At 44.4% G+C, this 13,151-nt stretch overlaps 1 protein-coding gene and 1 long non-coding RNA gene across 5 annotated transcripts in view; both read left to right on the top strand.

Moving 5' to 3' along the window:
* Nucleotides 1-13,151, top strand: part of LOC143305497 (uncharacterized) — a 743,008-nt gene that overhangs the window by 75,308 nt on the left and 654,549 nt on the right. The gene's annotated exons all lie outside the window — the stretch shown is intronic.
* LOC143305516 (uncharacterized) lies at nucleotides 3,957-8,448 on the top strand. Its single transcript, XR_013062530.1, has 3 exons — nucleotides 3,957-4,072; nucleotides 4,164-4,395; nucleotides 4,470-8,448. It is a non-coding gene; the product is annotated as an uncharacterized LOC143305516 (long non-coding RNA).

Raw genomic sequence — 13,151 nt, 5'->3', positions numbered from 1 at the left:
AGTCCTTCGTTCGTGGCAACGGCAGTCCTTCGCCTTCATAGCCTCGATTACTAATGACGTCGTTGCCGCCGTTACGTTGCGCGTTGCGAGAGCGCGCAACGTAAAAGAAAAATAGATAATTCTTATTTTTGGGCGATGAGGAAGGTATCGCTGCCACCAGTTCTGACCGCGTATGACGCGGAAGCGTCCTCTACGGTCAGAACGAGAATAAAAGACGGAAAATTTAGATAGTATTTATTTCCGTTGGGTTCGTCAGCGCTCTGGGTCCCATACGGGTCCCTCCTTGAAACCTTGTGTTGGTATGCGTGGATTTAAAATGTAATATGATAAAGGAGATGATACAAAATGGAACTTGAAAGAAATGTGGATGCAATTTAGTGTGCAAAAGAAAGTAATTTAATTCAAAAATAACTATTGAAGCTAACAGAACTGAATTTTGGAATGACTAATTGTTTGAATGCTAAAATGATTCTATTAGATTACTGTTAATCACTGTTAAGTAAATTCAATTGATAACAATACTGTTTAAACAAGGGTAAAGATGCTTAACCTATTACGTTATTAATATAAATGAAAATCGAAAAATGTCTAACCTTTGGTTTACAATGAGAGCTTCTATTGTGATTATCACGCGTATTTGAGATGTGAAAAATGTATGGTTAAGGTAGGACGACTGCCTCGACCTGATAATGAAGAATCGAATTTTGGGCGGTTTCTATCCGCAAGGAAACGACCTGCATGAAGAGACTCTTATAACCCCCGAAAGGGCCTTACGGGTCCTCCCTGATAAAATATCTCGCAGTCGAAACAATCGTTACCCACACACATTCGCGATGATTGGAAAAGTTCGGAATATTAAAATAGCGAAATATAATATGTTCGGTACCTGAATATGGAAACGAGACGATCTAAAATGAAGAGACTCTTATAACCCGTAGGCTTAATAGATCGCCCGTTTTGCCGCGTCTAAATTGGATGCTAATGCCGTGCTCGACAAATTAGTACAGAACAGGCTTACCGTGAGAATGTAGAATATTAATTATGATATAATCGGTTGCTAATTCGCTGGTTGAACGTTGAGAAATCGCTGGTTGATCTGAAACACCAAGAAAGGTTGAGAGATCTGCGGCGGCACTTCACTTGTCGCGCGCCCGTTTGTCGTTTGTTGCAAAATTAGTAAGACGAACACAAGACGATTACGCTCTTCGGGATAATATAATAATAGACGCGAGTGAATTTAATACGAAAATTACGCGAGCAAACGAATTGAAAGAAAGAGAAAAGATAGAGGTTTAATAGTGTGAAAATGAGTTTAACGTGCGCGTCTCTGAGTTCTTGCCGCGCATCCGGAATTTCACTCTCACGACACTCTGCCTAATCCGTAGGTCTTGCCGCGCAGGTAAATAACAACGAAGTACGAACGACAACTCTATCTCTAGACGCACGGGCTCCCGTCACGACTTACTCGATTGTTCGACGAAGAGTGATCAGAATCGATCGCGATCCTAGCCGGAAGGGCCCGTCGCGAGGACGATGTCCTGCGTGGGGACATTTCGGCAAATCATAGCGCGTGACGACAGCGTCGCGTGCGTCGCTATTGGTTAAGCGCGCGTGCCAGCTAAATTCCTCCAGATCATGTTTTCTCTCTTTCTTGGTGTTCCCTCTCTGTCTAACGGCTTTTCGATGTTTCTACGCCGTAGAATTTCTGGAATGTTCTATTCTCATCGATAATTCCAATATTAGATATGATGTGATTATCAACTAATAGTTTAAATCAGAATTATTGCTATAAACATGAACTATATCTGTTATACTATTAAGTATGAATAATGGACCGGTTATCACGAGGTTTCTTGATTAACAGTTGGCTTGTCCATAATCATTTCGTTCACAGAGAAATCGATCAACAATATGGATTGCGCCGGTACGCTCGATATAAGGCATTCGGTGTTCGATTGCTATTTTCCAATAACGACAGGTTTCCATTATTAATCGAATATTCGTTATTTCAGTTGCGACGTAGTTGCTTCGAGAACGTTCTCGTCATTCGAAAATTACCGTTAGGTTTTCGGTTTCAGGCAAATTCTCGAAATTCGATACAAAGACTTTTATTGCCTCGCACGACCCTTTGCCTCTAAACAGTCCTCGAACGCATGCTAGCGTTTGCCTGCAAGGGTTCTCATTCCTCGCTCTCGCATTCATACAAATATTCAACGAACTACATTCCTTAGCGTTCTCATTCCAGCAATCAATTCATACACGCGATCGGGTTAGGGACCGACTGGCGCCCACGCGTGAAAAAGAGGAGAGTATCGATGTTAATCTCGGTAATAACGTGATCTTTACGTTTTTGCGCAGTTAGCCCGAGGAGACCCCTACAATGTGAAGCACTGGCTAACCGCGCCGCGAACGGTGTTTATGATACTTTTCCTTGGTCGAAGCCGAGTTTTTCTATCACGCGTTTCTGTTACTACGCAGTTGAGCACGACGATAGCTTCAAGGAGGGGTTTCAACTAAGAAAGGAATTGAGAAATATGAGAAGAATGAAAGAATAGGAAAGACAAAAGTAGAATAATTATAAGCTCAAACTTTTCCCTGCGCATTTCCCACATGAAGAAGTCTCTTACAACCCGAAGGCTTGATGGGAAAGCACAGAGTCAAGGAGAAATTAAAGAAAAGTGCAGTAGTAATTTGCCCTCCCCACGCCCCTTACATGAGGAGACTCCTATAACCCGAAGGCTTGATAAGGGAACGTGAGGCGGACAAATTTGGAAAATTTTCCGGACGTAACACTATTATCAAGTGCAAGGACAGTTGCACATAACGAATAGACAATGTGCTCTGTTCTGTTGATGGACGCCGAAAGGAATGAAAATTGTCAAAGTACCAAGAAATGATACATTCTGGGCAACAGAGATGGAGGAAAAACTGAAGAAGTTTTATAAGGACTGCATGTTGCCAGAAATCATAGATAGTAGATTCAATTGACACCAGCCGATTAGAGAACCTCCGTACATAAAAACAGGAGGAACATGTACAAGTACACAATAAATGGCTGTGAAACAAGCAATTACAATCGAAAGTCACTAATGCACCGACGAGTGCATTCAGCTCATATGAAGAGCTGTGAAACAAGAAAATACAATACAAAGTGACTAATGCACCGACGAGTGCATTCAGCTCGTATGGAGAGCTGTCAAAGAAGAAAATACAATACAAAGTGACTAATGCACCGACGAGTGCATTCAGCTCATATGGAGAGCTGTCAATGAAACAACTGCAACCCGAAGTCACTAATGCACCGACGAGTGCATTCAGCTCATATGGAGAGCTGTCAAAGAAACAACTGCAACCCGAAGTCACTAATGCACCGACGTGTGCATTCAGCTCATATGGAGAGCTGTCAAACAAGAAAATACGATACAAAGTGACTAATGCACCGACGAGTGCATTCAGCTCATATGGAGAGCTGTCAAAGAAGCAATAGCAACCCGAAGTCACTAATGCACCGACGTGTGCATTCAGCTCATATGGAGAGCTGTCAAACAAGAAAATACAATACAAAGTGACTAATGCACCGACGAGTGCATTCAGCTCATATGGAGAGCTGTCAACGAAGCAATAGCAACCCGAAGTCACTAATGCACCGACGTGTGCATTCAGCTCATATGGAGAGCTGTCAAACAAGAAAATACAATACAAAGTGACTAATGCACCGACGAGTGCATTCAGCTCATATGGAGAGCTGTCAAAGAAGCAATAGCAACCCGAAGTCACTAATGCACCGACGTGTGCATTCAGCTCATATGGAGAGCTGTCAAACAAGAAAATACAATACAAAGTGACTAATGCACCGACGAGTGCATTCAGCTCATATGGAGAGCTGTCCAATAGTAGAAGTAGAAAATAATGTAAGTATGTAAAAGAATGTACCTATGAAAGTATTTGGAGAGTGAAGAGGACCGTCTATGACGGGGGTGGTGGTGGGTCTCTTCACACTCTCCTAATAATGTATACTGGCAGCTACTTTGCCTTACTTTGTACAGGAAGAGTGCAATGCATGACAGCCTAAGTATGACATTTATACTTTTGATATAGAAATAGTTGGATGAATTGGCAATCATAATGAATTTCATATATGAATTTATTTTAATTATTTTCAGTGACCAGTATCAATGGTGAAAATCCTGTTCTACAAAGGGAGGAAAGTAACCAGGTCTTTGCAATGCAAGCATAAAGATAAGTAAATCACATACGTTTACATGTTTATTGCATGCAGATTGATTAGTACTGATTGTAACTTTTTATTGTAGGTTCAATGACAATTTACTGTTTACACCATTGCAAGAAGTATCGGTCAGAAATGGGAAAGTAATAGTGGATTCATCAGGAAGTGTAGGTACCAGTTTTTACATTAAAGCAGTATAAACTGAAAAAGTAATTGTTATTAAACTTATTTATTTTTACAGATCAAACCAGGGTGTACAGCATGATAGTTGAAGATATTCGGTATTGTCTCAACCGAATTGTATACATAATGTTTCTTCAATAATTACTGTCAATTATCTTATAAGTGTACGCAGTTCATGTTCTACTGTAGTATTTTATTAATAAAAAAGGCTTATAATTTACTGGGCAGTGTTTTAATCCTTTTATTTACTAATCTAACCCTAACCCTAACCGTTTAGTATTTTATTATGGAAAAAGGTGTAACGTAAGGAACTTAATTTTTCTGGGATTTCCCATCTTTTATTTTTCCTTCTGACTTATTCCTCACTCCAACGTAACATTTTGTAGCATAAGCATATTTTCATTAATTAAAAGTATAATAAATTTGCACTATCAACCAAACTTTGCGTTTACATTTTGTCAAGTATAATGCGACAGCTGACTATTTCTTTTACATTCAGAATAGAATATAGAATTAGCCAAAAGCGCCCTCTCGTTTTCATCGGCCTGCCCTACATCTATGGGTATTACCATTTCGGTGCAGAAAAATCTGCTGTAATACCGACGTCCCGAATCGGAGAGGTCACGTGCCGTGTCTACCCCCTTAAGTCTGGGTATACAAAGTACATGGATAATGATCGCAACATTTTAACATAGAAATTCGATAAACGCTGGCGCTCTCATCGTGTGAACCGTTCCTGCAAAGAAAGTATACAAAGAAACGCAATGCACCAGTCGACCCTTCCACAGAATCTCTTAAAATCTCTTAAACGAATATTACGATCGTCGAAAATAGGAACATAATGGACGGCCTGCTGTACGGCGAAGCTCTCGATTACCGTAGTCGAAAGATCGTCTTCGTCATCGCGGACCGTCTGCGAGGTGCTTCCGCTAGCACCCGCGTTAATCGGCGGATCAGGCATACTGCAAATTTTATAAATTCGATCTTAAAATATAAATCAAGAAAAGTATACACAAATAATATGAAAAATCATACACAAATAATAATCAAATAAGGTAGCACACCGTATTCAAGACGAAAAAGATGCGATAGTTGTTCGTTCGGATAGACAAATAATCTGAATACCACAAAATAAATTAACAGAAACACAAAAATGAATAACAAACACGAAAAATAGAATAAATAAATAAATAAATAAATAAATAACGACAAAATAAATAAGAATAAATAAATAAATAGAAATAAATAATTTAATAAATAATAAATAAGACTGACAGATAAATAATTAACGGAATAGTGAATTGACAAAATTATCTCTTTTACTTCAATTTTGAAGGCGAACAATTATCGCAACACACAAAAATATAAGTACATTGTGACCCGTTGTTCTCGTGGGTGCACTCTAATTTTATTTTCGACACAATTACAAATCGCTTTTAAGACGATGCGTTGGGCGCCAGCCACGTTCCGTGGCAATCTTAAGGTGTAGGAAAGGGGGTAAAATTGGGGTCGCTACAGGGGATGGGACTCTGGGCACTTACGTCCTTACAATATCTCGCGGGGGAGTACGCAAGGAGGAGTATCGGGGGAAAGGAGATCTCAGGGTAGGAAGGGTTCCCAGGAAGTTCGTACACGTTACGCGTAGGAGGATCACTGCAGATGGGAATAGTAGGGGTTGGACAAGGACTTCGCAAGACGTAGAAATCTTTGTAAAATCACAACGATACGCGGACGCGAATGTGCGCGGGCGAAGGTGGCCGTTGCCAGAACTCACGCTTTACAATTAATCGAAAGGGACTCACCCAAAACTTCTCACACACTTTCTCACTCCTATAAACTTTCTCTGCCCAAAATCTCTTTAATCGCTTACTTCGCTCTATTTCGCTATGCTAGCCTAAGGCTCAATGACGGTTCGCCCTCGCTGCTGCGACGACAAGACAGCCACCGGAGACTGTTGTGGGCCGTTACTACGGTAATTTCGGATCCCTCAATGTATGGACGGAACTTTTGGGTCGTCCACACGACGGCCAGACACTCCCTTTCTGTTATGGAGTAGTTTCTCTCTGCGCGGGTGAGGGAACGGCTAGTGTAGGCTATCGGGTGCTCTTCACCGTCTACGGTTTGTACTAGAACTGCCCCGATAGCCGTATCGCTAGCGTCGGTTTGGAGGGAAAAGGGAAGGGTAAAGTCGGGACGAGCTAAGACGGGAGTTTTGGTGAGGGCATTTTTCAGGGTTTCAAACGCGGATTCTTGCTCGGGACCCCATTCCCAAGCAACATCCTTTTGTAGGAGACGGGTAAGGGGAGTTTGATCTTTGAAAACATCTTTTAAAAATCGGGAGTACCATTTGACCATTCCAAGGAAACGTCGGAGTTGTTTGAGGGTTGTGGGAGGGGGGTAGGAAAGGATGGGTTCTATTTTTTCAGGATCGGCTATCTTGCCGTCCTTATTTATTAAAAAGCCGAGGTATCGAACCTCGGAACAACAAAATTCGCTTTTGTTGCGGTTAATTTCTAAATTCGCTTCCCTCAATCGGGTTAAAACTTTCGCGAGCCATTCCAGGTGTTCTTCGTACGTCTCGGTCGCGATTACCACGTCGTCTAAGTACGCGAAAATGTGCGGCTCCCAACCGGGGGTGATTAATTTATCCATGATACGTTGGAAGGTTGCGGGGGCGTTGGTGAGGCCGTAGGGCATGCGGGTAAATTGGAAAAGGCCTCTACCGGGGACTGCAAAAGCGGTAATTTCTTTACTGGAGGGGTCAAGGGGAACTTGGAAATAGGCTTGGCTAAGGTCTAATTTGGAGATATAGCGGGCAGTTCGGAGGCTATCAAGGATACGGTCCATACTAGGGAGGGGATAGGCGTCTTTTTTAGTGACTTTGTTAACGTCACGGTAATCTATACAGAATCTATAGGAGCCGTTGGGTTTAGGAATTAGGACGGGACGACTGCACCAAGCACTAGAGGAGGGTTCAATTATGCCTGCTTGGAGTATGGAATCGACTTCTTTTTGTGCAGCCTCTAAAACACGGGGAGCCAAACGGCGAGGACGTTGTTTGATAGGAGGGTGGCCTTGAACATCAATGGAATGGGTAACGAGAGGGGTGGTTCCTAAGGTGGAGGATGGGGGTGGAATGAGGTGGTTAAGCAGGGTTCGAACTCCCGAGATTTCCTCGGGGCTTGCTTCGGAGAGCCCTACGCAAGCGGGATTCATGGGAAAGGGATGGGTTAAGGATTCGGGGTAAAAGGGGTGACAAGGTCCGTTCGCAGTCCGCCACGACCTTAGATCTCCGTCTATGGTTACTCCATTCCTAGGACTACCTCATACCCCAATGACTCGCTTGCGCGGAGGGGGAGGTTATGCATTTCGTCATCGATCTGGATCGCGACGGTGACTTCTCCGAGGATTCTCTCTGTCACATTGTTAGCCAGGATCATGCAGGCTTGGGAATGGGTTAAGTGGGATTCAAATAGTTGTGAAATTCTGGGACTTGCATAAGAATGGGTGGCGCCGGTATCTAGGAGAGCTTGAAAAAGGTATTTACCGTGTTGCAGAGGGAGGAAAATGCGATTATCGCCGGGATAGGGTTCTGTACGGGACTCTGCTGAAAGGGATTTCGTTGGAGTAGGGATAGGGGCGGTTGGAAGGATTTTTGGGAGGTTTACCACACGGGATCCGGGATGTTGGATCGGTGCTTTCGGGGAGGTTGCGTCGACCCTTACCGCCGACCTCCGTATGCGTTTCCCGACAAACAATTCGGGCATTCTGGTGCGATTACGTCAAACGCTCCGCACCGAAAACAGAATTTCCTCCTCGGCCGCTGGCAAGCGCCAAACCAATGCCCCGTTTGGCCACAATTCCAACATTGGCCGGGGGGAGAGGATTGGTTGGGTGGAACTTCGGGACGAGGAGGCCGTTGTCGGGGACCGGAAGTCGCTTGGGCGTAGGAAGTGGGACGGTTGGGGGTCGGTGCGTATGTGGATATGGGGGTTTGATATCCGGCCGGAGGTGGGATCCTGGGAAGGGACATCAAACTGGGGATTTCTGTAATCGTAAGGGGAGGAGGAGGTGTGACGGGACGATATGGGGCGGACGATCGGGATATATTGGAATCCTGAGAGGCATAAGGATTTCCTCGGGATGGCGGTGGCGCGGTAGGAGGGGCTCGTGGCCCAGGGAGCGCTTTCGGGTTCTTGGGGGTATGTTGGGAGGGGTTGTAGGTCTCGGAGGAGGATTACGAGGTTTAGGACTGTACGAGGATGGCGGGACGGTCTCAGCCGCCGCCGCCAGCTTGGATCTGTTACCTTTTGGTGGCTCATACCCGCATTCGGGGATGAGCGACGTTTCTGCTGGTGGCGGTTCCCGATAATCGCGAGTGTGTCGTTGGGCCTCGTCTACCCATGCCCCTAGTTTAAGGAGGTCTCGGAAGGATCGGGGAGGATGAAAATCAACAACGTATTTGTATCGGGGGTGGAGGTTTCGCTTCGCGATGGCCAGTCGCTCGCACCCGGCGATGGGAGGTTCGGCGCGGGCAAACATCATCTGCAATTTTCGCAGGTACTCCGCCAGGGTCTCCTGTCCTCCCTGTGTACGCGTTATTATATCCCACCATAACCGGTCCTGATAATTCGTCGGTATAAATTGGAGGCGGAAATCTTCCAAGAACTCCTCGTAATTATGCCAACTTCCTGCCTGCCCGCGCGCCCAAACTCGCGCGGAACCAGTGAGGACGAAAGGGATTGCCCTCAGCATTTCGTCCTCCGTGATTCCGTTCCCGGTTACGTGCTCTGCCAAGGTTTCGAGGAACCCCTCTTCATCCTCCCCGGGAGTGCCCGCGAAGGAGATCCGCCACTTCCGAAAAAGTTCGGAAGCGTGACATTCTCCCGCCCCTCGCAGGGAACCCCGGGGCTCGCTGGCTGAGGGGTGGAAAGGGTTAGTGCGGGATAGGGAGGTTTCGGTGTGCGGTGGAGGCGGCAATGACGATCAGGGAAGAGGGAGTGGGCCATGCGGGTAGTTTGATGGATTCGGCAGGGAGTAGGTGTAATTCCGATTGTCTTGGCCTGAGACTGGAATAGGGTTAGACCATCGGGACGAGTGGGGGATTGGAGGCTCAGGGATACGGAAGGGGATACGTGTACTGCTCAAGGAGGGTGGAATAACTCCTTGGTCGTCACGATACATGTGGGAAGAATCCGAAGAACGAGAGAAGGGATTATGGGACGGGAGTTGGGGAGACTGTATTGCAGGAGGATTATCAAAGGGATTGTCTTGGGGGTTGGAGAGGGGCTGAGGTGCAAGGTTTGGTCGTTCCTCGACCGGATCCGGCGCGAACGTCACCCTGTCGCGCCGTTGGTCATTATTTTGGGTCAAGGTCAATCAGCATGGTCTGTGCAGGGGTCGGACAGGAGACGGAGGTGATGGTGGTGGTGGTGGTCGTCGGGGTGACACTTTTTTAGTTTTTTGCGTCCAACGCACGACGCTCCGTACCGTTCCATATCGCTTTCGCGAATGCTCGCTGGCGCGTCACGGCGCCCCACTCTTTTCTCTAAATTCGCCTAAACTAAACGCTGTCGCCATCGGGCGACCTATTGTGAAAATAGTTTACACCAGAGTCAATCAGCGCGATTCGCGCGAAAACGTACTTATATTATTCGACAGCTCTCCATATGAGCTGAATGCACTCGTCGGTGCATTAGTGACTTCGGATTGCAATTGCTTGTTTGACAGCTCTTCATATGAGCTGAATGCACTCGTCGGTGCATTAGTCACTTTGTATTGCAATTGCTTGTTTGACAGCAATTTATTGTGTACTTGTACATGCTCCTCCTGTTTTTATGTACGGAGGTTCTGTAATCGGCTGGTGTCGATTGAATCTACCATCTATGATTCCTGACAATATGCAGTCCTTATAAAACTTCTTCAGTTTTTACTCCATCTCTGTTGCCCAGAATGTATCATTTCTTGGTACTTTTATAATTTTCATCCCTTTCGACATACATAAACAGAATAGAGCACATTGTCTATTCGTTATATGCAACTGTCCTTGCACTTGATAATAGTAGTGATGAATTTTATTCATTTCATCACCCCGGAAAATACGCCGTATTGCAGGAAGTTGCTCTATTGTTTCAGCTGGCGATAAATCCTTCGCCGATTTAGGACATTTTACTTCGACGATGGTATCATCGTCTACGATGCCGTCAGGAGTTGCACCTAAGTAAGGCACAACGGCATCGATGAAGAGGCCACATGGTAGTATATGAATTCCTAATTCGTCTTCTACTTGCCTCAAGGCGTTTGCCTCCTTCTCCCTTCCGTATTCGAGGGAACGTAAATTCTGTATTTGCGGATACATTATACTCTTCAAAGTATTTGACCGCGGTGTATTTTTTCGTAATCTGCATATCTTGCCGAAATTTGATGCGGTTAATAATTTTCTCGTGTAAGCTATCTACTTTTCGCTTGATCGCGAGTTTTCCCTTCGATCGTGTGCCGCATCGTCTGCCACTCATGGAGTATAGCCATGTGCCTTTCATACTCGGAAGAGTATACAGTCTCTTCCATATCTGATTTTGCTGCACTGGGGCCGTAATCCTGATCGTACGATTGTTTCTAATTTCTGAAGAAGGATGCTTTCGCTTCTTTTTTATATTTCGATGCCATTTCTGCTGCACGCTTCCGACGTTCTTCCATCTTTCTTACGATGGTTGTCGGCTCTTTATTCATTGCCATACTCAATTTGCTAAAAGTCTCTTTAGTGTTAAATTGGACGACAGCAGCGGAGAGTCTAGTCTGATATGAGCCTCTTCGTCCAAAGTTTATCCTTTTTCCTCCGATGAATTTGGCAATTATATTATTAAAGCTTTCCATAGCATTATTATTTAAAGCGTACAACAAACTTTCAGCTTGAGCGAAGAGTGGCTGCATCGCTTCTTCAATGCTTTGATATATACCACCTTGCATCAATTGTGGAACATAATTTACTCTGTTCGGGTCAGAATATTTGTTACAGAAATATGCTAACTTCTGACACTCCTTGTGTTCACCGAAAACATGACTCCGTACATTTTTCATATCCTCCTTAAAATTTTATATTTGATCGACCAGTCTGATTTTTTCTTTGAACAGCGATGTTCGCGCGCTGCTTCTTTTTTTTTTGCTGCTGTTTGGCAAATCATACAAAATTTATTTTTAACGCTGATATGCAGCACTTTTTTCGTACGATATCCCACGATGGCTCCTACGCCAGAAAGAGAATTGTAGTCTCCTCCGCGGTACGATCTTCTCATCCAACTGCCATCTGCGACAACTGGAATCCACGGTATATTATAGCCTACAAGCACATCGCCTCTTGCAATAGCCAATTCTTTCCTCTTTTCCACCTTCTCCCATTTCGTGTTGTGTGGCTACTTCGAAGCCATCGATTATGTCATCCTGACATAAACCCTTTTTGTCATACAAGACGTGTTCACGCCAGAGAGTAATTCCTCCAGTTGATTATATCCACCGCCTGTAACCATTGTTGCAGAAACAGCGGCATGGTTGATATCCATAGTGCCATCATTCTTTCGAAGACATGGAATGTGTCCTACGTAATTGCACATTCGGCACTGTACATTATACGTTTTTTGTAAGCCATATTGTTGACATTCAATTATTTCAAAATGTTCAATGCCACAGCCAATAGGTGAATGTTTTTGCAAGATTTTTTATTTCTTCGAATACATATGCAAAATCAGCAAAATCTATTCCTTCTGAAATTGGTTCTTTTGGCTGTTGTTGTTCGGCTTTCTCTACCACCAAATTTATTTCTTCGTCTTCATCGGTGGTATTCAATTCATCTTCTTCTGTATAGAAATCTCCTTCTTGTACAATTTCTTCGATAATTTCCATTTCTTCAACATTTCCTACGTTTTCTTCATATATTCTCCCCGTAAGAAACTCATCTGCAGCAGATGTAGTTGTGATTGTTTCTTCGGAGGTACCTGCACAGGTACCTGCTTCCGCCGCGGTACCTTCACTTACCGTGAGGCATGCTGCCTTTTTCAACTGTTGCCTGCAAGGAAAGTGTTAGTAATCAGCACAGTATTGCCTCGAAATAAGCAACTCGCTATCCCCTCTTCTTTGTTTGAAGTCCCCCGCAAAGTGAGAGGTACGAGAAATGAGTGAGAGGTCCATGAAAGCGGGAAGCCGATGTTTAGGGTAATAAATTTCACACTCGACTGAGCAGTGACATCGGTTAGTAGAAAAAGGATGGAATATATATATGTAATGCTTTCTCAGCCTGGTATATTTGCTTCGAAATACAGCATAGTGCGAGAATGAGAGGGCATGCTATATTCTATCCTTGTTCAAAAAATAACATCGCTGCTCGGCCGATCACTTTATGATTTGCCGCGACCTTGGATCTTTCACTCGTTTCTCGCGTTCTCTATCGTCCCGTTTCGAGAACAAAGTCAAGCCGAATAGCAACCTGCTTCGAAATAAGCAACTATTCGGTCCCAAGCCACTTGCTTACAGTAAAACCTGGATAAATGCAACGAAAGAATGCTTGGATAAGTGCAACATCGCTATCCCCTCCGCTTGGGGGGATCCCCCTAGACGAACCGAGCCGCCCGACGAGAAAACCGTGTAATATGATCCGACCGTAATATCGGTGTGACTAATACTAATTGAACGATAAAACTTTTTTATTTTTAACTTTTTCTTAATGAAACTTTTACTAACGCATTTGTGA

This window comes from Osmia lignaria, chromosome 8 (genome assembly GCF_051020975.1).
Source record: "Osmia lignaria lignaria isolate PbOS001 chromosome 8, iyOsmLign1, whole genome shotgun sequence".
NCBI classification, from domain to species: domain Eukaryota; kingdom Metazoa; phylum Arthropoda; class Insecta; order Hymenoptera; family Megachilidae; genus Osmia; species Osmia lignaria.
Note: the sequence above shows the minus strand (reverse complement) of the source record. Positions and strands in the feature narration are given on the sequence as shown.